Here is a 20,940-nt window from a genome sequence, read left to right as displayed (position 1 = left end):
AAATATTGGGGGGGAGCCCCAAACTAAAATGTACTAACAAACTAACTAAGATGAAGAATAACAACTATATACAGGGAAAACCACTAGGAAGCACTTGCTAAAGCAAGAGATCATTTGCTCCAACGACCATCACTGGCAGCAAGAAGGAACTGAGCAGGTGATGGGTCAGCAGGGACCTATATACACCATCATGAAGGCGCCACTCCAGAGGGTTCCCTAGCTTTGCAGTATAGACATAGCCTAACAGAAGAAACATGGCAGACTTGAGAGAATTCGATCAGTTCGTAAGTGAACTGATCCTCATATCTTCATGTCATTCGTCTTCAGCCTGTTCAGTCAGTAGGGAAGGAGGGATTACAGCAAAGAGTTTGAAAAGCTTTTAACATGCATAAGAACACCTAATCTGTGAGCACAACTTCTGAAACGGGGCATGCGAGCGCAGCATGCCAAATGTGGATCTGAAAATGCAGATTTTGAAAACCTGACCCTCCCCTGTTCACAGGCCACTTACCATCAGCAACCCTGGATAGCAAAGCTAGTGTCCAGAAGCACGTTTTCCAAAATGGAGTGACTCTGCTGGCACCTGAATACCCCGACACGCTCCAAAGATGCATCTAGCATAAGAATCACAAAGTGGGGCTATACGGGGGTTTAGTACCGGATGGAATGAGGCCTCATGGAATGTTGTAACAAAGAATCCTAAAATAGAGCTGGAAAGTAGTCAGATAATTTTTTTTCTTTCTTCATTGCTCTGGGTGTTATCCTACAAGTCACCATTTGCCCTAAAACACAGCTGTCTGGGGAGGGGATAGATCCTTTGACTCTGCTACAGGGCCCGATTAACCGTCTTCTACCCTACAACTGGTATTTCATGAATTTCACCTCTCATGCCCAAACTGCCAAGCCCCAGCTCCCCCCACTTCCTGTTTGTTGCATTTACTGGAGAAAGGACACCCTGCCTTCAGCCACGGCCCCTGGACTTTGGCAGCCTAGCTGTCATTGAAATCCAGCGCCCTGCCAGCCCCCAGTCCCTTCTTCTCAAGGCAGCAGCTACCAGCACCACATAAAAATCCACGTTGGCCTCTAGGTTGCTGAAACCCAGCTGAAAGGGTTCTCACAGCAACTGGGATGGGGTTTAAAGGATCAGAGAGCATCTGACGCTGCTGCAGATAGACAACAAACAGCATCCCCTGCGCTACCATTGGGCTGATGTGTTCCAACACCAGGCGGAAGAGCCAGTGGGTTCATATCCCCCAACCTCCAAAATATTCCTAAGACTCGGTGCTATTCAGAAAGTCAGTGGGATAGTCCACCAAAGTCCATGGATACTTGGCTGCAGTGGCTATCTGGGCAGTCCTACAGTTCTGAATTGCCAGCCAGAGCCTCACTCCAAGTCCCTGCCTTTGGTCCTGCTTGGCAGAGATGCCAGGGAGTGCAGAAGAATGCAAAGTTCCCCAACTGCAGTCACCTGGCCCACATGTGGAAACTGGCACTGCCAGCCCCAAGAGCAGGGAGCAACAGCGCTTCAGACAGGTTGGTGTGTGAGTGTATGAAAATGGGGATGGGCAGGGATGTCATGACCTGAGGGGATTACAGGCAGCCAGGGGGCAGCCGGCTCCTGTCGGGATCATGGTTATGTAGAGGGAATTGGATGGCCCTGCCCCCAAGTTATTTTGCATACCCCCACCCCACTAAACTGTAGGACCACCACAGTTGGGTTTATGAACAGGTTAGACAAACACCTGTCAGGAATGGTCTAGTTATTACGTAGTCCTGCCTTGAGCACAGGGGACTGGACTAGATGCTCTCTCGAGTCCCTTCCAGTCCTACACTGCTATGATGCTATGAAGTACTTTTGGGAATTTGCTCCGGTACAATCAGGTTCCATTGCCAGCCGTCAAACTCAGCAGAAAACCATCAAACCGGAGAGAAGCTGTTGGTTCTAAGTGTAACATACTAGCTAAGTGTGTCACACCCTCTTCGAGGGACTGGTCCATGAGAATAACAATCTACCATTGCTGCCACCTGATGGAGTTGCTCCTTTTGCTCACGTGCTAGGGCCTGTGTGCTGGTGCTGAAGCCTCAGGTTCAAACCATGCAGACAGTTGCTGGTGGTGATTGTTATGCAAGCAAGACCAAAAACACATAGGGTCAATCATTGTGTGGCTACAACTCATTTGCCACTTAACAACCCACTGTGAGGTGGTCACCAAGAGAGTATCCGACGGCTCCTTTTCCTTTCACTTGTGACAGAAGTTGCTGTTGTTTAATGCAGCAGATCATTTGGGAAACTCATGAACATCTCACCATGAATAAACTGAAATGGACCTGAAAAAGAGAGAGCTTCTCAGTTGTATTAAACAGTGACCATACTTTGCTCATTAGGCTTGGAACTGGTTTAGTAATCTCTGGAGTAGGGTCCCCACACAGCCAATGCTGCGAGAGATGCCATTATTCAGCAGGATGGTGGTCACCGGCAGGAGTCTAAAATGCAAAGTACAGTTTAAGTCCTTCCTTAACCTGGGCACATCAGTGACGGTCTACACCTGCTGAAAGGTCTTCATTCTGCAGTAATGTTCGGCAGTCACCACAGTACAGACAGTACAGAGTAAGGCAGGGGTTCTCAAACTTCATTGCACCGCAACCCCCTTCTGACAACAAAAATTACTACACGACCCCAGGACGGGGGATTGAAGCCTGAGCTCACCCAAGCCCAGCTGCCCCAGGTCGGGGGGAGAAAGCCAAAGCCCAAGGGCTTCAGCCCTAGGCGGGAGGCATGTAACCTGCCAACCAGGACTGAAGCTCTCGGGCTTTGGCTTTGGCCCCGGGTGGTGGGGCTTGGTCTTCAGTCCCAGGCCCCAGCAAGTCTAACACCAGTCCTGGCAACCCCATTAAAATGGGGTTGCGACCCACTTTGGGCTCCCAACCCACAGTTTGAGAACCGCTGGAATAAAGCAGAGCCAGAATGTGCCCAATCTCGTGTGCAGGGAGGCATGCAAGATGAGACCATCTACACCAGGCAAGGCATTGGGTTTTATGAAGAAGTATTTAGACTATGTTTGTAATCCCAGTTTGCTGGCAGGTGTTGGCAACTTCCTGAGACTCCCTACGCAGTCCAGGGTGATCTCATTCCAGATGGCAGTGGGAGGGCCAGCCATTTCCCAACTCAGAGAGAGAGAGACTTGCACAATTTCTATGGAATTCATATTAGCAGACCCCTCCCCATCCTTAGATCATTTCGCCCCATAGACTCCCAAACAAGCTGGATGTAAATTATGCAGCAAGTCCCCTGGATTGTGTGGGACTCTGGTATGGCAGACTGGAATTCTAGGCCAGCTTCGTTTCAGTTTAAAAATGGAGATGATATTGAACTAAACATGAAAATTAATATTACAGTCAGAACACTGGCCTAGGTTTATTTTGATATTCAATTCTTCACCTGATTGCTGTAGTCACTGTTAGACTGCAAGAACTGAGCAGCTGGCTCAGTCATTGCAAGCTCTCTAGTCTGCTGCACGATAGCCGCGTGTACCGGCGAAGCCCTAAGGTTCAGCCCTATGTACCAATGTAAGACTTGTAGCTGGGAGTCAAACTGCAAACTTCCATACTTTGAAGTATACTTCCAAAATCCAGAAGAGCAGATTCTCCATTACATCATGTAACAGCAAATGAGCACATTGTCTCTGGGAGGGCTAGGGATACTATCATTCCAGTCTCAAAAAAGATCCTCTCTGAGCCTCTTACTGGGTTCTAAATTAGCTATAAATTCACAAAAAGAACTGCTATCATTGTGGACAGCTTGGAGGAGATCTCTGTGCTCCATGTGAGGCAGTGCTCATGAAAGACAACCAGATGTTAGAAGGAAAAGGGGATGAGATGGAGAGCAATATTATGCCATTTTATAAATCAATGCTTTGCCTGACCTCAAATACTTTGCTCCCTACACCACATCTCAAAGAGGATCTAACAGAAATATAGAAGGCTCTGAAATGGGCAACGAGAATGACATGGAAGAATGTGCATACGAACAGAGATGGAAAAGATCCGGGCTGAAATTCTCTGCTGTGCTTCTAAGAGGTACAGCACAGAAATGGCAGCAAACGGGGAGGGAAGGCTAAGATGGCTTTAAGACATCGTTATATCCTTTTAAACCGGGACTGCCTGGGGGGCTGGACAGGACCCTGGTGTAACGTAGACAGTCCTGGGGGCCTTAGTTGTGGCAGCCTCCCAGAGCTCTGCTATGGACTGCAGCTATGCTCAGAAACTCTGCAGTGCTGCATGCTGCAGCCCTGCCCGCAGCACACCTCCGACACCAGGGCTTGCAAGGGGTTAGTTGGATGGCAGCCTTCCACCCTCACCCACATATGAGGCTTTAGGGCCTTTCTATGGAGCATCAAGGAGCCAGAGTGGGTGAGGATCTCACCCTAGAACCATTTTCCTAATGAACAAGAAGGGACATAAGTCAGAACAGATCACTCCCCAGTGCCAAATTCTTCATAGTTTAATTAGTTGGTTCTTTATTTTTATGTTATTGGTTTTTACTAGGGCTTTGAATGATGTGGAAAGGGTCCTTGGTTCCAATGTGCTGGAATTGAAGGCACAATAATGAATGGCCTAGAGAAGGTAGATCAGCACTTCTATTCATAACACAATAAGAGGAGGAGTGGGGAATATTCAATACAATCGAAAAGGAGCACATTTAACATTAATTAAAGGAAATGCCTGTTCTATGCAACACAATCAGCTTGTGGAACTCATTGCCTCAGAACTTAGCAAGAGCCAAAAAAAAAGACCCGGGCATTTCTATAGATAATGGAACCTCCAGACTTACATGATGAAGGTTAAACAGGAACAAGAGTTTAGAAATGGGAATTAACCCGCAGGGTCCGGGGCATAAGCCAGCCTCGGACTGATGGGAGTTTGGGCAAGTTTATTCCTAAGGCAAATTTCTCCAGGGTTTCCTGCACTTTCTGCTGATGAATCCAGTGCTGGTGGCCACTGTCAGAGTCTGGGTACTGGACTCACTTCTTTGAGCTGCCTATGTTCCTGTGCTCACCCGCTGATACTTTTACCTTCAAACCGCTCATCTGTTCCTTCCCCTTGAAATGCCTCAAGTACCTCCCTCCTCACTCCCACTGAAGATATCTGGCTCACATAGATCCTTGCTACCTTCTCCAGGGGCCTAATCCTGCCAGGTGCTGGACACCCGGGACTGCCGTTGAATGCAGAATCACCATTTCAGTGGATGACTCTGTTCCACTTCAATCAATGGAGCTTTAAACAGCACGGGATGGCCAGTCCCATTAAGGATTGGAAGCGAAGAAAAAACGGCACTTGAAGTGATCAGTCAGGAGCCTTTTGCTCTATCTTGTGATTCCAGCAATCACAGTCTGGTGCTTTGCAGGCATACCACAGCTATGGCTATTTCTGGCATTTTATAGGGACAAAATATATATGCAAGTAGACGGATTCAAAAGGCAGTCCTCACTGGAGTCAAAGCGCTAAGACCATCATATACGATCGTATGTTACTGCCTGGCTGAGATAAAGATTTGAGTGTTTATATTACAGTGGAACACAGTGTATTGCACCGCATTAAAATGTATATTGGAATAAGTTTGCCATCCACCCAGGGAGGGACGCCAGCTCAGCCACCCTTTCTGTGCCAAGCAGACACACATTTTCAGGTGTCTCCCACACTGAAATTCTGAGCGAATCAGTGGATGCTGCCGAGGTACTGTGCTGGCTCCAGAACAAGGCCAGTGGAAGTCTAACGCTGCAGCCTAGTTGAGGCCTTACACTCCACCATCACTCTTACGGGCACACGATCCTGCTAGGTGCTGGATGCCCTCACCTCCCACCGACTCCAAAGGAAGTTGAGGCCCTCAGCACCATCGAAGCTCAGGCAGGCAGAAAGCTGCCACCTAAAAAGGAGCCAAGCTGTGTGAGAGGGGAATCTGAAGCTTACTGAAAGGGAAGAACAGGGTCTACCCAGTAAAAGAATTAAACCCTTCAGTTTGGGGTCTCTTCTCTGCAGAGATATAGACCAGATCCTCAGCTGGGGTCAACTGGCATATATTCCACAACGGCAACAGAGCTATGCTCTTTTGTGCCAGCTGACGACCTACCAATAATGCCGAGAGACCATCTTGTACCTCTTGGCTCTGCCAGGAGCTGGGCGGCCCCTTTGGAGAGGACAGGGCCTGGTTACCGTATAGAAAAGTGACCAGAGAAAGTAAAGGTTGGATAGTTCCCAAGACGATATGAAAATGAACCAGAATTCTTTGATAGGACCCTGGCACGTTCACACTCCTGGGATGTGGCACCAGTGAGACTGGACCAGTGGAACGGCCTAGCAGCGGTGCCTGTTGAAGCGCTCGTGTCCCCGGGTGACTCTGAAGGTTCGGAGGGTGAGGCGGCGAAAGGGTGGCATGGCACTCCGACTCCCTCAGTTCCTTCCAACTGAGACAGCAGACGGACCAGGAACTTCACTGGGTAATTGGAGCAGGATCCATCAGATTGTTCCAAGAGTGGGAATGTGCAGAGGCCACACAGAGGAGACTTGTTTCAGAACATTAACTCTGATACTGAAATTGCATGGCCACCTTCTGTTCCTCACGCAGTGCTGCTATTTTGTCGGATTTAGGATTGTTTTCCCTTTCATTGCTCCTTTTGTTATATTTTACATAATCTGATCTAATGCTGACCTTTTCCAGTTTCTAACAGAATGGCCTCACCTCATGTTTGGGGGCTATGTTGAGGCTTTATCCCGCCTTTTGGAGGATTCAGAACAAAGTTCTAAATAGCAGTTTACATACATCCCAACTGAGATCGCCCTGGGAGCAGAGCTCAGCAAGCTACAACTCTGTTTCAAAATGGCTGTTGCTAACAGTGTTCTAAGGGTTCTCCTGACTGATGGGGACAATCTTTTCCCCCTGAGAACTGTGCTCACTCAGCCTGGTTGCAGACTCTGCTATGCTCCCACTCACACAGGGCTTTAAACAGAGTTTGAGAACTATCTTTAAGCAGGGTTTAAACTTGGCTGTGTCTGAATTTAGATTCTAAACAGAGTTTGATCTGTCAGTAGAGAGGGGGCCAGTTCAGTTATAATCGGGCTAATCTACTAGGCTCTAGCCCAGGAAAGCACATTCCTCTCAAAGGTAAAGAGTTTATTTGTACTAATCTAATGTCTGCCCTTTGCAGGCTTTACTCTTAATTTAATGGGAATTAAAGCCATTTTGGAGCAAGATTTTAACTGACGGGCAATGAATAAATAAAAAATAAAAACAAAAATGCCAGGAACTGGATGGTAAGTTCGGCTTCTGTCCCAAAAGTTAATTTGCACCCTCTTTCCCCATATACTTCTTCTGCACATCCCCAATCCTGCCTCAGGATATGCTAACATGAATCCCTGCACCTGTGGCATCCCACTAAAGTTGGATACACTCTGCGTGGGTGCATGGGTCTGTGCGAGGATCCTGATTCAGAACCAGGGCCCTGCTTTTAGAAAGCAAACAAAATATGACATACTTCACACTTCGGTGTGAGCCTCAACCCAGCCTCCAATCCTGTGGGCATAATTCTGTGTCCGCAAATAACTCTGGGCACATATGTCCAAATTTAGACAGCTAACCATCTGATTTGCGGGTACAATCAGGTAAATGTCTAAATGCTTTCATCTGCAACCACAAAAGTGGAGGCCATTTCTGGAAAAACAACAACAACAGGCCCTAAAGGTCACTGACAAACCCCAGGAAATCCTGTGGAAAGGCTGTCTTGGCACTCCAGTGCAGCCACACAGCCCTGACTCTGATAAAAACCCAAAGCGACTGCAAAGCCACGACACAATGGGGCTGAAGGAAGAACAGAAAGACTATCTGAACTCAGAATTGCCTTGGTTTTCTTGTCACACATCACTCCAGTAGCATCAAGAACGCATTTCTGATATAAACATATTTAATAAACAGCAGCACTTACCACGAAATGGAGGATTTACATTTAAGCTCCTATACCCTGCTTTTCACTATACTATTGGGAGATCTCACAAGTACCAGTGTCACTTCCACATCCCGCAAAGTAGCTAATGGGATTTACCCAGCATTCAGCAACTCCAAAGGGTTAAAAATACAGGCACACAGTGAAGGCAGATCCGAACCTTAGTTTTGAAATGGCTAACAAAATGCTGAGGTGCACTTTAAAGAGGCCTCACTGCACTATTCTATATTAGGCCTTTTTTTGTTTCGTGTTAAAAAAAAAACCACAAACAAAACATAAACCTGATATGTGGGAAGATGTTCTAAGTTCAGAAAGATCATTATAAATATTTCAATCAGTTATTTTTTTCCCAGGGGTGGGAGGAAGGAGGGCAAAGAATACAAGGTGTTTATATTAGGGTCACATTGAACATAGTGGCAGATTGAGACAGGCTTTTTGGAGCAATGGGATCCAGCCCCCCCCCCCCCCCCCATAAACTGGAACCACATGGATTCCAAGGATCTGTTGTCAATGGCATGGGAGCAGCTGCTCAGTCTGGAGACCTGATGGCCTCTGTACCGAATGAACTTGCACGTGCTACGTTCCACTCCTCCTGCCAAAGGGTAACTCCAAGCACTAAGTACTGATCAGCAAATTGCAGCAAAAACACCTGGGGGGTGTTTTGAAGCCATTGGTCTCTCTGGTGCCCAAGTATGGAGGTGACTGTAGGAAGAACCTTGTAATTTTTGTGGCTATAGGACACCAACAGTCTGAATCCCACCTGTTTGCAATGGAGCAGCCAACTGCCCCATAATACGGATGGACTTAAGTTGTGATCTTACTGTTACAATCCAGTGGGGCAGTGTTTGTCTCAGATTTGTTACTTAATAATAAATATGTAATGGAGGGAAAGAAAGAGAAATTCCTGCCTTTGTTAAATGCTTCACCATTTGAACCCCGGGTCTTGGGGACAATACTAGCTTTGTTACAGCTTTGAAATCCAAAGCTTTATTGATCGTATTTAAACATATGTGGATTTGAATCATCTCATGCAGAATACGGAAGATTGGCCCTGATTACCCAGAATCCTTTCCCCTTCATTATCCACCCCGTCCCCAAACTGCTACATGGGGTGAAGTGATGGATTTGAAGTGCATCCGGGGACCTTGCAACCAGACCTGCTTTGCTTCATTGGCAAGGAATAGGCTTGGGTAATGCACAGACAGGTGTGCAAACACTGTCAAAAGCAGATTCACGTTTCCACCCAAAATTTGTTTCCCTGCAGAGCTTGCAGTTTTCCACTGGGCCAACATCGATTTATTTCTGTGTTTCAACCCAAGCACACAAGCCATCACGGCTCCATTCTGTTTACTTCCTTGACTGCCGTGCTCTAGCCTTACCTACAAAGGTCAGCAGGAAAACACCCCATTCTGGGAGTGGAAATGCTTATTTACCAATGCTACAGAGTAGGGAGTATACAAGCAAAGATATTCTGGGCCAAATTTTCAAAAGAGCTTCATCTCAGCCTTTACATTTGAGCCCACATCATTTGCAGATACAAAGTAACAATTTTGACAGCTAGCTGGTTTGTGGGAATTACGGGCATCTTCAATAGATTTGATTAATAGATTATAAAGCCAGAAGGGAGCACTGTGCTCACCTAGTCTGACCTCCTGTATAGCACAGGCCACAGGACTTCCCTGAAATAAATTCCGGTTTGAACTAGAGCAGGGGCATACGCAAGAATTTAAATTTCACTGCTTTTGGAGGGTCACATTCTGTGCCCCCGCTGAGGCCCTGGGGCCAGAGGAACTCGCTGTCCCCTGCTCCAGCCCTGGGGCCAGAAGAGTTTTGTGTTCCCGCCCCACACTGATTATTGTGGGGTCCAAGGCCCTGCTTGCCCCCACTTGTGCACACCCCTGAACTGGAGCAGATCCTTCAGAAAAATACCTGATCTTGATTTATGGAGAATCCCCCACCACCCGTGTTAGATTGTTCCAGTGGTTACTTACCCTCGCTGTGGAATGTTTGTGCTTTACTTATGCATGACTGTACATGCACAATGGCAGTCGTGGACTGATTTTCAGATGTGCTAAGCACTTGTAAGGCCATGGAAAGCCAGCGAGGGCTCTGTGAGTAAGTTTACACTGCAGCTGGGAGTGAGCCTCGTTAGACTCGTGCTAACTGGGCTCAAGCTAGCTTGCTAACGTTATAGCTCGGCTGCAGCTCAGGCTCTCAAGCCCACTCAACCCCCTGCGTCTGAGCTGGGGTGGCTAGCCCGAGTCTCTGCCAGAGCTCCAGCCCAGCGAGCGTGAGTCTGCATACCCAGGCTGGCAGGCTCGCCCTCCCCTGCAATGTAGACTTATCCTGTGTTCCCAGCATCTCTGACACTGAGGCCCAGGGAGGCTGTTGGAGCCTTTGGCTCCCCCCAGCAAACACAGTGCTTATCCTTTTACATTTTTAAAAGCTTCTTATCTTAGAGATGGGATGATGGTTTTTAAAGACACAGAATCTGAAGGAAATTTCCTAGGCAAAGTATAACAATTTTATAATGGGGCAAATCTAAGGTTTGCCTTGCTTCCTGCTCCTTCAGATGAAGCATCTGCCCCACTCTAGGATCATTTGATCCTGTGGGCTCTGAGGTTTTTGGTGGTTTCCAGGGGACATCTAGAAGTGGCTAGGGAAAACCTGGTACTTTAGACTAACATGCACATTCAAGATTTGTGCTTTAAGGAGCCACTGCAGCAACAGAAAGGGATTTCTCTGAGAGCTGCTATTACACATGTAACTGGAAACCTTTTCTTTTTTTGGCTCACCGCTAAATGCTGAGTTTGCACCAAAGATCCTATTGAAAAGAGAAACCTGTTAGACAAGAATACATTTTTGTGTTAAGTAGCCAATCAGTTTTTCAAACTGATATTAAGGCGGACAAAGGACGCTGGTATTCCCAGGAGGAAGGGATCATCAGAGGGTAACCCTTTCCCTTCGTGTACAATGGGAAAGCTTCCCCATGTGTCTTCAAGAATAGCTTGAGAAACATATGGCAAGATTCTAAAGCTGGCCACAATTGACACAGTCCCTGTTGTGCAGAAGGGTTCAGTTCATCAGCTTTTCCCAGTTCCACGGGGGTTCACTTGCTGTCAACTTTACATTGTGCCTGATCCAATCTGCAGGGGGGCTGGAGCAATGTTTATAGTGGGGGTGCTGAGAGCCACTGAACCGAACTGTAAACCCTGCATATAATGGAAACCCCTTCAAGCCGGGTGTGCGGCAGCCCCCTTAGTTCCAGCACCTGGGCCAATTCACACAGTATGTGGCATTGTTAAAAACACAGTCTCTTCAAGAAGCCCTGTTTGACGCAGAGTCACCTATTCACGGGCAGAGGCGGGGGGGGAGTGGAATTCTGTGGCAGATACTTAGGGACCAGCGGGGATAAGAGCAGGAGCAGATTAAAGGCAGGATCCCTGGGATCTAGGCCCCATGTTCCTAGGTGAGGCCCAGATAGACCAGTGAGTCAGAGAAGCAGCAACCCTGCAGAGCACAGCTGATTACAGAAGGCAAAGCGAGTTGGCCTGCTTGGGGGAGCACCCAGGGGTCGAAGAGACAATTCCATAGGGCGAGGGAGAATGAGGCGTGAAGAGAAATTCACTTCTCAATGTGGAAGAAAGAAGCGAAATGTTGGTATAACCAGCTCCCCTCTAACCTCAATCCACCCTGAGCCAGGAGACACTGTTCACAAAGGGCCAGCCCAAGGTCTATGGCCCACTGAAGTCCCATTTGAGCTTTATAGGGAGGCCTTTGGGGCTGAAGTGGGGTTTCTGTGGTGGTGGAGACCTTATGCTGGCCTCTAAAGCATGGGCAGAGCCCTTGCTTTCTTTTGAGGACAAGAGGCAGACGCTTAAAGATCAAAGAGACCTAAAAAAGGTTGGAAAAAATGGTTTAACCTGCAGGAGCAAGGTCATTACTTCAGATATGCCTGACCTAGAGACAGGGGCAGAGTGCTATTTTACAGGGATGAGACATGCACAGCAGGGGATTCTTACGGGAGAATCTGCCTTCCCTGACCTTGAGGGGGAAGAGATAAGCAAGGAGCACACGCCTCAATCACCCCCTGTGCTGCGAGCGGCCCCTTTGAGATGCGGCATAAATCATGAAATAACAACCCCACGGCTGCACAACAAGGCCCCGGGGGCGGTGCTGCCGGAGAGGCATCTGGAATGGCCCCTGGAAGACGCAGATTGGGTGTGTGCCTGACCCAAAGTGGCATATCCTCTCCTTCGCCCCAGGGTGCGATCCAGAACAACAAGCAGCCTGCCAGCCTCCGCGCCAGCCTGCTGAGCTCCAGAGCTGCGTTGCGTTTGCAGAGGGTTTTGTGCCGGTCACATGCATCATCATTAAGTTCCACTTATGGGGAGGCTAGAGCCAATGCAGCCTCGCCCCGTACCTCCACTCCAGTCTCCGGGGCATTTCCCCAGCCCCTGGCTTTCCTCCCCTGCAGCCGACACTCTGCCCGCCTCCCCCAAGGTGATGCAGCGCTTTTTGTGCGCATCTCCGGTGCCTTGCGCGCTCACCTGAGTTTGCTCAGCGGGGCCCGCCGGATCTTCTCGGCAATTCCTCCCGGGGGGCGCAGAACCACTGCAGCAGGCAGCCGGCTAGCTCAGCAACCTAGCAGCAGGGAACACAGAGGCAAGGGTAACCCCCCAGAGCCAGCCCCCCAGGCCCTGCCCCTCCCAACCCTCAGCCCCGGCCGGGAGGGATGGGCAGTTTCCTGCACCTATTCCGGGCGCACAGACAGACCCCAGCTCACAGCGGGGCGACCTGCAGGAGCTGTCCACCCCCCCGCATCCGCTCCGCAGCCGAACCCCCTGCAAAGCACCGTCCATTTCCCGTGCCGGCCGGGGGAACGGGAGCTCTGCCTCCATCACCTGCTTCCGCGGCCATGCTGCTGCCTCGCCGGGATGCTCCTGCGCGGCCGGCGGGGCGCTGGGGCTGGGGCCGCGGGGAGGGATGCTCACGGACGGGAGGCAGCGCTTGCCTTCGCTCACATGCTGCGGCGTAGCTGCCGCTCGCCTCTTAAAGAGACAGCGGGCACTGGGCAGCGGCAAGGGCGTCCCCGCCCCGGCGGGCTTTTCCTGCCCCCGCAATGGGCGGTTTTCGCAAAGTTTACAGCAGACCTCCCCCCGCCCCCCGCTCCCAGCGGGTCCAAAGCGCTCCAGCCAGGCGTGTTAGGGGGCTCTTTCCTTGAATGACTAAATCCGCGCCACTCCGGCATGATGGGCCGCGTTCATTCCTGGTACCACTCCGGGCGTCAGAGGCCAGGACACGCCTACGGACACATCTCATCTAACCGCACTGAGTTACCTGCCTGGTTGCTCCGTCCCGCTGTAATTCACACCACCTCGCGGTGTTCCGAGTCAAGGGGGAGGGGGAGGGTTAATAAACTGCAGCAGGAGAGAAAGGACAAGAAACTCCATGAATCGCCCAATGGCTTGCACAGCGTGTGAAGGCTGCCACAAAACAAAGAAGAAGGAAAAAAAAACAAAAAAACAAAACCCCAGGAAATGTCACACAGGCAATAATAGTTTCTATAGCAACAGGCATCCCATCCAGACAGATTTCCCCAAAGCACTTTACAGTCTCTAGGGCAGATTCTGATCTCAGGCACCATTCGTGTAAATCTGGCGTAACTCCAGTGCAGGCGATAGTTACTCCAAATTGACAGCACTGTAATCGGTCAGAATTTGGCCCTTCTTCACACCAAAATATGTCATTCTAATTGGAAATCAATAGACATGGCTTCATTCTCCTCTCACACTGGCTAAATGAGGAGTAACTGCAACAAAGTCAATAGAAGTGTATTGGTGTAAAATTCATGGAGAAGAGAGGAGAATCAGACCCAGAAGAGTCAAACAGGGAGATACAGTGACAGTTCATTTGATGGCAGGTGTTTAAGGTATTTGGGATTCTATTTTGTATTTCCTGACTATTCAATCTGTTTGTGACTAGATACTGTGGAAAATCTGTAAAGTGCTTTGAGAGACTTTTGGATGAAAGGTGCTGTCGTTTTAGTCTATAAAGACCGAATCCTGCAAAGACTTGTGTACATACTTAACTTTGTGCAGTATTTGTCAAGCATGTGCAAAAATCACAGCTCAATACACACATAGGGCTCACTCACACAGGACAGAAATGCAGTCAATCTCTAGACTGCAATTTACAAAATATATAGCTACAAACACTAACAAACATTAACTAACAAAATAAAAGTTTATCCTTAGTAATGGAAACACACACATTTATGTGTGTACAGCTTTTTAAGAGTCTCTGGATGTCCCCTCAATACATTAGTAAAACTTTAATGGGAAACATCCATTCAGACTCTTAATCCATATTGACAGGTTTCAGAGTAGCAGCCCTGTTAGTCTGTATTCGCAAAAAGAAAAGGAGGACTTGTGGCGCCTTAGAGACTAACCCATTTATTTGAGCATAAGCTTTCGTGAGCTACAGATGTATATATGTATATATAGAGAGATGTATATATAAATCTTCTTACTATATGTTCCATTCTATGCATCCGATGAAGTGAGCTGTAGCTCACGAAAGCTCATGCTCAAATAAATTGGTTAGTCTCTAAGGTGCCACAAGTCCTCCTTTTCTTAATCCATATTGACACTCAAGGCAGAGATTCCCTTGTGCAACATATCTTGATACAGGTTTCAGAGTAGCAGCTGTGTCAGTCTGTATCCGCAAAAAGAACAGGAGGACTTGTGGCACCTTAGAGTCGAACAAATGTATGAGAGCATAAGCTCTCGTGGGCTACAGCCCACTTCATCGGATGCATAGAATGGAACATACAGTAAGAAGATCTATATATACATACAGATAAGTTGGAAGTTGCCATACAAACTGTGAAAGGCTAATTAGTTAAGATGAGCTGTTACCAGCAGGAGAAAAAAACTTTTGTCGTGATAATCAAGATGGCCCATTTAGACAGTTGACAAGAAGGCGTGAGGATACTTAACTAGGGAAATAAATTTACTCTTGCTGGTCATACGACGACTCATACATTTTCTTTGATATCTATTTAATATAACTTCTTCTACATTATTTAAAATACAAACATCTAGATTAAATAAACCAAACTCATGGCTCAAATATATGGCTCAAAGCCTTTGCAGAAGGTTTCTGGGGAGGGCTGCCTTATTTCGTCCTCCCTGGTAGGACACTTTGCCACGCTGAGCCAGTTGCAAGTAGTCTGGAATCATTGCAGCACAAAGCATGGCAGGGAATGGTCCTGGGTTTTGATTGCATTCAAGCAACATTCAGTCTTTATCTTTCTGTGTTAGCCTCAGGAGAGTGATATCATTCATGGTCACCTGGTTGAAATAGGGGAATTTTTGTAAGAGAACAGTAAAAGGACCCCATTCATGCAGAGTTGTTTGCCCTTGGCTAAAAGGAAAAGGAGTACTTGTGGCACCTTAGAGACTAACAAATTTATTTGAGCATAAACTTTCGTGAGCTACAGCTCACTTCATCGGGATCATCCTGGAGAATAGCCACGCGGCGGGGGGGAGGGGTGAAGGGACCATCCCAGAGAATAGCCACATGGTGGGGTGGGAGGAGGTGGGTGCTGCACCTCCACCAGAAAACTGCAGCCCCTCCTTTAAATATGAAACCCAACCGGCATTGCTTGCTACGGGAAAGGATGGCAATGCAGTTTGAAACCATTCCCACATGTTATGAAGGCATAAGAAGCCAATCCTGCATACCAAAAGGCTTACCATGGCTGCCTGGAAACTGAATTCTGTTGCCCAGCCATTTGTGATGTGTCACCATACTGGCAGGTGCTCAATATAAAAGGCAAAATGCGACCTTGTACCTCAAGCACATGTGCTGTCTGCTGTGAATTGCTTGATTCACTGTGAAAGAGTCTCCCTTTTGTTCTCAGAAATGTATCATCTTAAATTTTACTCTCCCTTTTTATCTCCCCCCAGGTGCAAATGTCTCTATGCTCCCCCATCATCTCCATCCCTGAGGTTATCGCAGATTAGAAGGCGAAAAAAAAAAACGCACTCGTGATGACATTTTTTACGACTGCATTTCATGCAGTCCTCCTGCACTGATAGAGCACAGCTTAATGCATGGAGGCATTCAGTGGCAGAGGCCAGGAAAGTATTAAGTGAGCGCGAAGAGCAGAGGCAGGAGGCGATGCTGAGGCTAATGGGGGAGCAAATGGACATGATGAAGCATCTGTTGGAGCTGCAGGAAAGCCACAAGAGCACAGACCCCCACTGCATCCATTGTATAACCACCTGCCCTCCTCCCCAAGATCCATATCCTCCTCACCCAGACACCCAAGAACGCTGGGGCAGGAGGCTCTGGGCACCCAGCCACTCCACTCCAGAGGATGGCCCAAGCAACAGAAGGCTGTCATTCAAACAGTTTTGATTTGTAGTGTGGCTACAATAAGCAATGTGGCCTTGTCCTTCCCTCCTCCCTCACCCCAACCCACCCAGGATACCTTATCAGTTATCTCACTTTTTTTTTAATTAATAAAGAAAGAATGTATGGTTTCAAAACAACACTTTATTTCCTTTGCCATCTGTGATTGAGGGCGGGAGGGTGGTTGGCTTACAGAGAATTAAAATCAACAAAGGGGGTGGGTTTGCAGCAAGGAGAAACACATACAACTGTCACACCGTAGCCTGGCCAGTCATGAAACTGGTTTTCAAAGCCTCTCTGATGCGCAGCACACCTAGCTGTGCTCTTCTAATATCCTGGTGTCTAGCTGCTCAAAATTGGCTGCCAGGTGATTTGCCTCAACCTCCCACCCTACCATAAACATCTCCTGCTCACTCTCACAGATATTATGGAGCAAGCAGCAATAACAATGGGAATGTTAGTTGCGCTGAGGTCTAGCCTAGTCAGTAAACAGCACCAGCAAGCTTTTAAACATCCAAAGGCAAATTCTACCACCATTCTGCACTTGCTCAGCCTATAGCTGAACTGCTCCTTACTACTGTCCAAGCTGCCTGTGTACAGCTTCATGAGCCATGGGAGCAAGAGGTAGGCTGGGTCCCCAAGCATAACTATTGGCATTTCAACATCCCCAACAGTAATTTTCTGGTCTGGGAAGTAAGTCCCTTCTTGCTACTGCTCAAACAGCCCAGAGTTCCTAAAGATGCAAGCGTCATGCACCTTTCCCGGCCATCCCACGTTCATGTCGGTGAAATGTCCCTTGTGATCCACCAGTGCTTGCAGCACCATTGAGAAGTATCCCTTGCGGTTTACGTACTGGTTGACAAGGTGGTCCAGTCCCAAGATAGGGATATGTGTTCTGTCTACCACCGCACCACAGTTAGGGAACCCCACTGCAGCAAAGCCATCCAGGATGACCTGCACATTTCCCAGAGTCACTATCCTTGATAGCAGAACATCAGTGATTGCATTGATTACTTGGATCACAGCAGTCCCCACAGTAGACTTGCCCACTCCAAATTGATTCCCAACTGACTGGTAGCAGTCAGGCATTGCAAGCTTCCACAGGGCTATCGCCACTCACTTCTCAACTGTCAGGGGAGCTCTCATCTCTTGGTATTCCTGAGCTTCAGGGAGGGGGGAAAGCAACTCGCGAAGTTCCAGGAAAGTGGCCTTACTCATGCGAAAAAGTTTTGCAGCCACTGTGAATCATCCCATACCTGCAACACTATGCGGTCCCACCAGTCTGTGCTTGTTTGCCAGGCCCAGAATCGGCGTTCCACTGTATCAACCAGCTCCACTGCCGCCATGATGTCCCAATTGCCACAGCCCATGCTTTCAGGAATGACTGTGTCCATGTCCTCATCACAATTGCCCTCGTGCTGGCGTCCCTTAGCCTGGTTCTGCACATACTCCAGGATAATGCATGAGGTGTTTACAATGCTCACAACAGCAGCGGTGAGCTGAGTGGGCTCCATGCTTGCCGCAGTATGGCATCTGCACAGGTAACCCAGGAAAAAAGGCATGAAATGATTGTCTGCCGTTGCTTTCACAGAGGGAGGGAGGGGTGACTGATGACATGTACCCAAAACCACCCTCAACAATGTTTTTGCCCCATCAGGCATTGGGAGCTTAACCCAGAATTCCAATGGGCAGCGGAGACTGCAGGAACTGTGGGATAGCTACCCACAGTGCACTGCTCTGTAAGTCGATGCTAGCCATGGTATTGAGGACACACTCTGCCGACTTAATGCGCTTAGTGGGGACATACACAATCGACTGTATAAAATCGACTTCTAAAAATCGACTTCTATAAAATTTACCTAATTTCATAGTGTAGACATACCCTTGGACACATGCAAACTAAATAACCCCTTTCCTCCTTCAAATCCCTCTTCAAAACACACCTCATTCTGTGGAAGTCTTTCAAACAGTGACCTTTGCAAGGTTCCTAAACCAGCTACAGATCTTGATCTTTAAGTGGAGGAGTCAAAATCTCCAGCATTGAAATCTGGGTCCTATTGAAGATTTCCACAAGGGAGAGATGACCTTTTCTCCCATGAAAGACTTGAGGGGACAGCAGTATGCTTCCTACAGACACTACAGAGTCTGGTGACTTAAAAATACCTAAAAAAGAAAAGGAGTACTTGTGGCACCTTAGAGACTAACAAATTTATTTGAGCATGAGCTTTCCTGAGCTACAGCTCACTTCAACAGATGCATGCAGTGGAAAATACCTGCAACACATTGAAAGTTGGGAGTGCCAGTTTTTCTGGACAACTGAACTGTTCCGTACTGAATGGGAGCTCAAAGGAGTTTGTGCAGTCCACAGCAGAAGCCAGAACCGTGAAAGCAGAACAAATAATCTGCTCCAACAATTGTATCCCTAGAGTGCAAAAAGAGAGCTAGGGAAGGTGAGAATGTCCATATCTTCCATCCACAAATGACTAGAGCGCAGCAGAACTCTCTCTAGCTAAGGAAGAGGCAGGGATAGTCATCCCTGCAAGAGAGCAGCATCTGGGTCACCATTACAATGTACCAACCAGTACTGTAGACTGTATTTTTGCTGTTTCATCTTCCTATTCACTGTTGTGTCCTTCTGTATTTGTATTATTGTAGCACCTAGGATCTGCAGTCGTGTCTTCTCATGCACTCAGGTACTGCAGTTATTTTCATGTTCAGACCCTTCTCCCCCCTGCTCTCCATCTCCTGCATCACTGGCATTCATTTTTCTCCACCTGAGTCTCTCATGCAACAATTTTCCTCTGGCTGCACCATACACTGCAGGTCTTTCCTGTTGCCTTCCTTGTATCATACCCTAACATGTCACTTCCTCTACTCTGCACTTGAAAAACAGCTATTAAACAGGGTAGCAGGGATTTATGAAGGCACACAAGGCAGTTGCAGATGTAAAATATGCAGTTAATTCCCCCCCCCCCCAGTACAGAAGAATATAACATAAGAACAGCCACACGGGGTCAGACCAATGGTCCATCTAGCCCAGTATCCTGTCTTCCAACAGTGGCCAAAGCCAGGTGTTTCAGAGGGAATGAACAGAACAGGCAATCATTGAATAATCCATCCACTGACATCCACTCCCAGCTTCTGGCAGTCAGCTAGCATAAAAGTTAAAGCATAAAAGTTTACTCGAGGAGTGACAAATGATAGAGTCAGTAACTACTCCCTTAAATAGTCAGACGTAGTCTCAGGAAGTCCTTGAAAACTACCTTTCTGACAAGGAAGCCATTTCCAAAAAATTCCTTTCATAACATCTTCGAGCCTATTTCTCACAAGTTTTCACTTTTGGTTTACAACTACATTTCCTAGAATGCCCCTCATTTGAGCCTTCCTGATTCATATACAAGATAGCTCTTAATGACTCAATGGGGAGACAGCAAGCTCTGATGGATAAGGCCTGGGGCTGGAAGTCAGAGACACTTTTTTATTGCTGTCTTGGTCATAGGCCTGCTCCCAAGGTAACAGTTGCTAGATTTTGAAAAACAAACTCCCTTTTTCTCCACAAATTGGTACTCAGACTCCTAAATAAAAGTGTCTGGCCAGCCCTCAAAGAAAAGAAAAATATAAGCCATTTATAATTACAGTCCCAGGCCAGTCTAAATTTGGATGAGATTTCTCCTGCACATGTCATGAGTGGAAAATGTTCTGCTTCTATAGAGAAAGACTTAGGTCTTTTAGTTCTGCCTGGTAGGGTCTCTTTCTTCACAGAAGGCAACCTATCAAATTGATAGCCCTGGAAAAACTGCAAGGACTCCTTGTTTAATTTGTACCTTAATAGGTTATCTCAAACTGGGCAACAACAAGCAAGCAAACAGCATTTAAGTAATAATTAATGGTTAATTCTACTAACTCTTACTCATGTGAGTAGTCTAACTGAATCAATGGGAAGGGCTCCTCTTATGCAGGATTGGGCCCCGATTCCACAAACAAGTAACTTTTTACACGTCAATGGTGAGCAACATTTGTTTGGGCCCTGAGGAAGTATCCAAACTGACAAATGTGTGGAAATTCAGAAATTCAAAATGAAAATTAACACCACTTATTTAACGTTTTTGGGGAAGGGGCAGTCCTAGGACTTAAACCAATGGCAAACCAATCTTTTTTCCAGTTTCCGTAAATAGTATTTGCTCCCATCTTTTAGACAGTAGAAAAAAATCGTGGCTGATATATTAAAATCCCCTCCATTTTTTCTAACCAGAATTGTGGACATACCCTTAATGCTAGCATCCAGATAAACAACCTGTCTGTCTTCAGTGATCCTTTCCAAAATACTGGATCCACCCATTGCCCTGCATATAAATAGCAATGTTTCCTATAACCAGCAATGTTTCCAATGGAGTATTAAGGACCCAGTCCTGAAACTATATTCACACATGCTCAGGAGTCTTCTTGCTCGTTATGAGCCCAAGTTTGTACTCAATCCATTAATTGAATTAATATTTTTTTTAATCACACTGCATGCATTTTTCTG

General features: G+C 47.4%; 1 protein-coding gene across 2 annotated transcripts in view; it reads right to left on the bottom strand.

Annotated features, from left to right (window-relative positions):
- The window catches only part of SNPH (syntaphilin), a 33,053-nt gene extending 19,999 nt beyond the window's left edge, over positions 1 to 13,054 (bottom strand). For both annotated transcript variants that reach the window (XM_084645155.1, XM_084645156.1), the window contains exons 1-2: positions 12,899 to 13,054; positions 12,545 to 12,638 (exon numbers count right to left, since the gene is read on the bottom strand). The gene's annotated coding sequence lies outside the window, so the exon portion shown is untranslated. The remainder of the gene's footprint in view (positions 1 to 12,544; positions 12,639 to 12,898) is intronic.
- Between the last annotated feature and the right edge of the window lie 7,886 nt (positions 13,055 to 20,940).

This window comes from Lepidochelys olivacea, assembly GCF_965140295.1.
Source record: "Lepidochelys olivacea isolate rLepOli2 genome assembly, chromosome: 13".
Lineage (NCBI taxonomy): Eukaryota > Metazoa > Chordata > Testudines > Cheloniidae > Lepidochelys > Lepidochelys olivacea.
The sequence above is the reverse complement of the archived record's forward strand: the minus strand, read 5'-3'. Positions and strand labels throughout refer to the sequence as shown.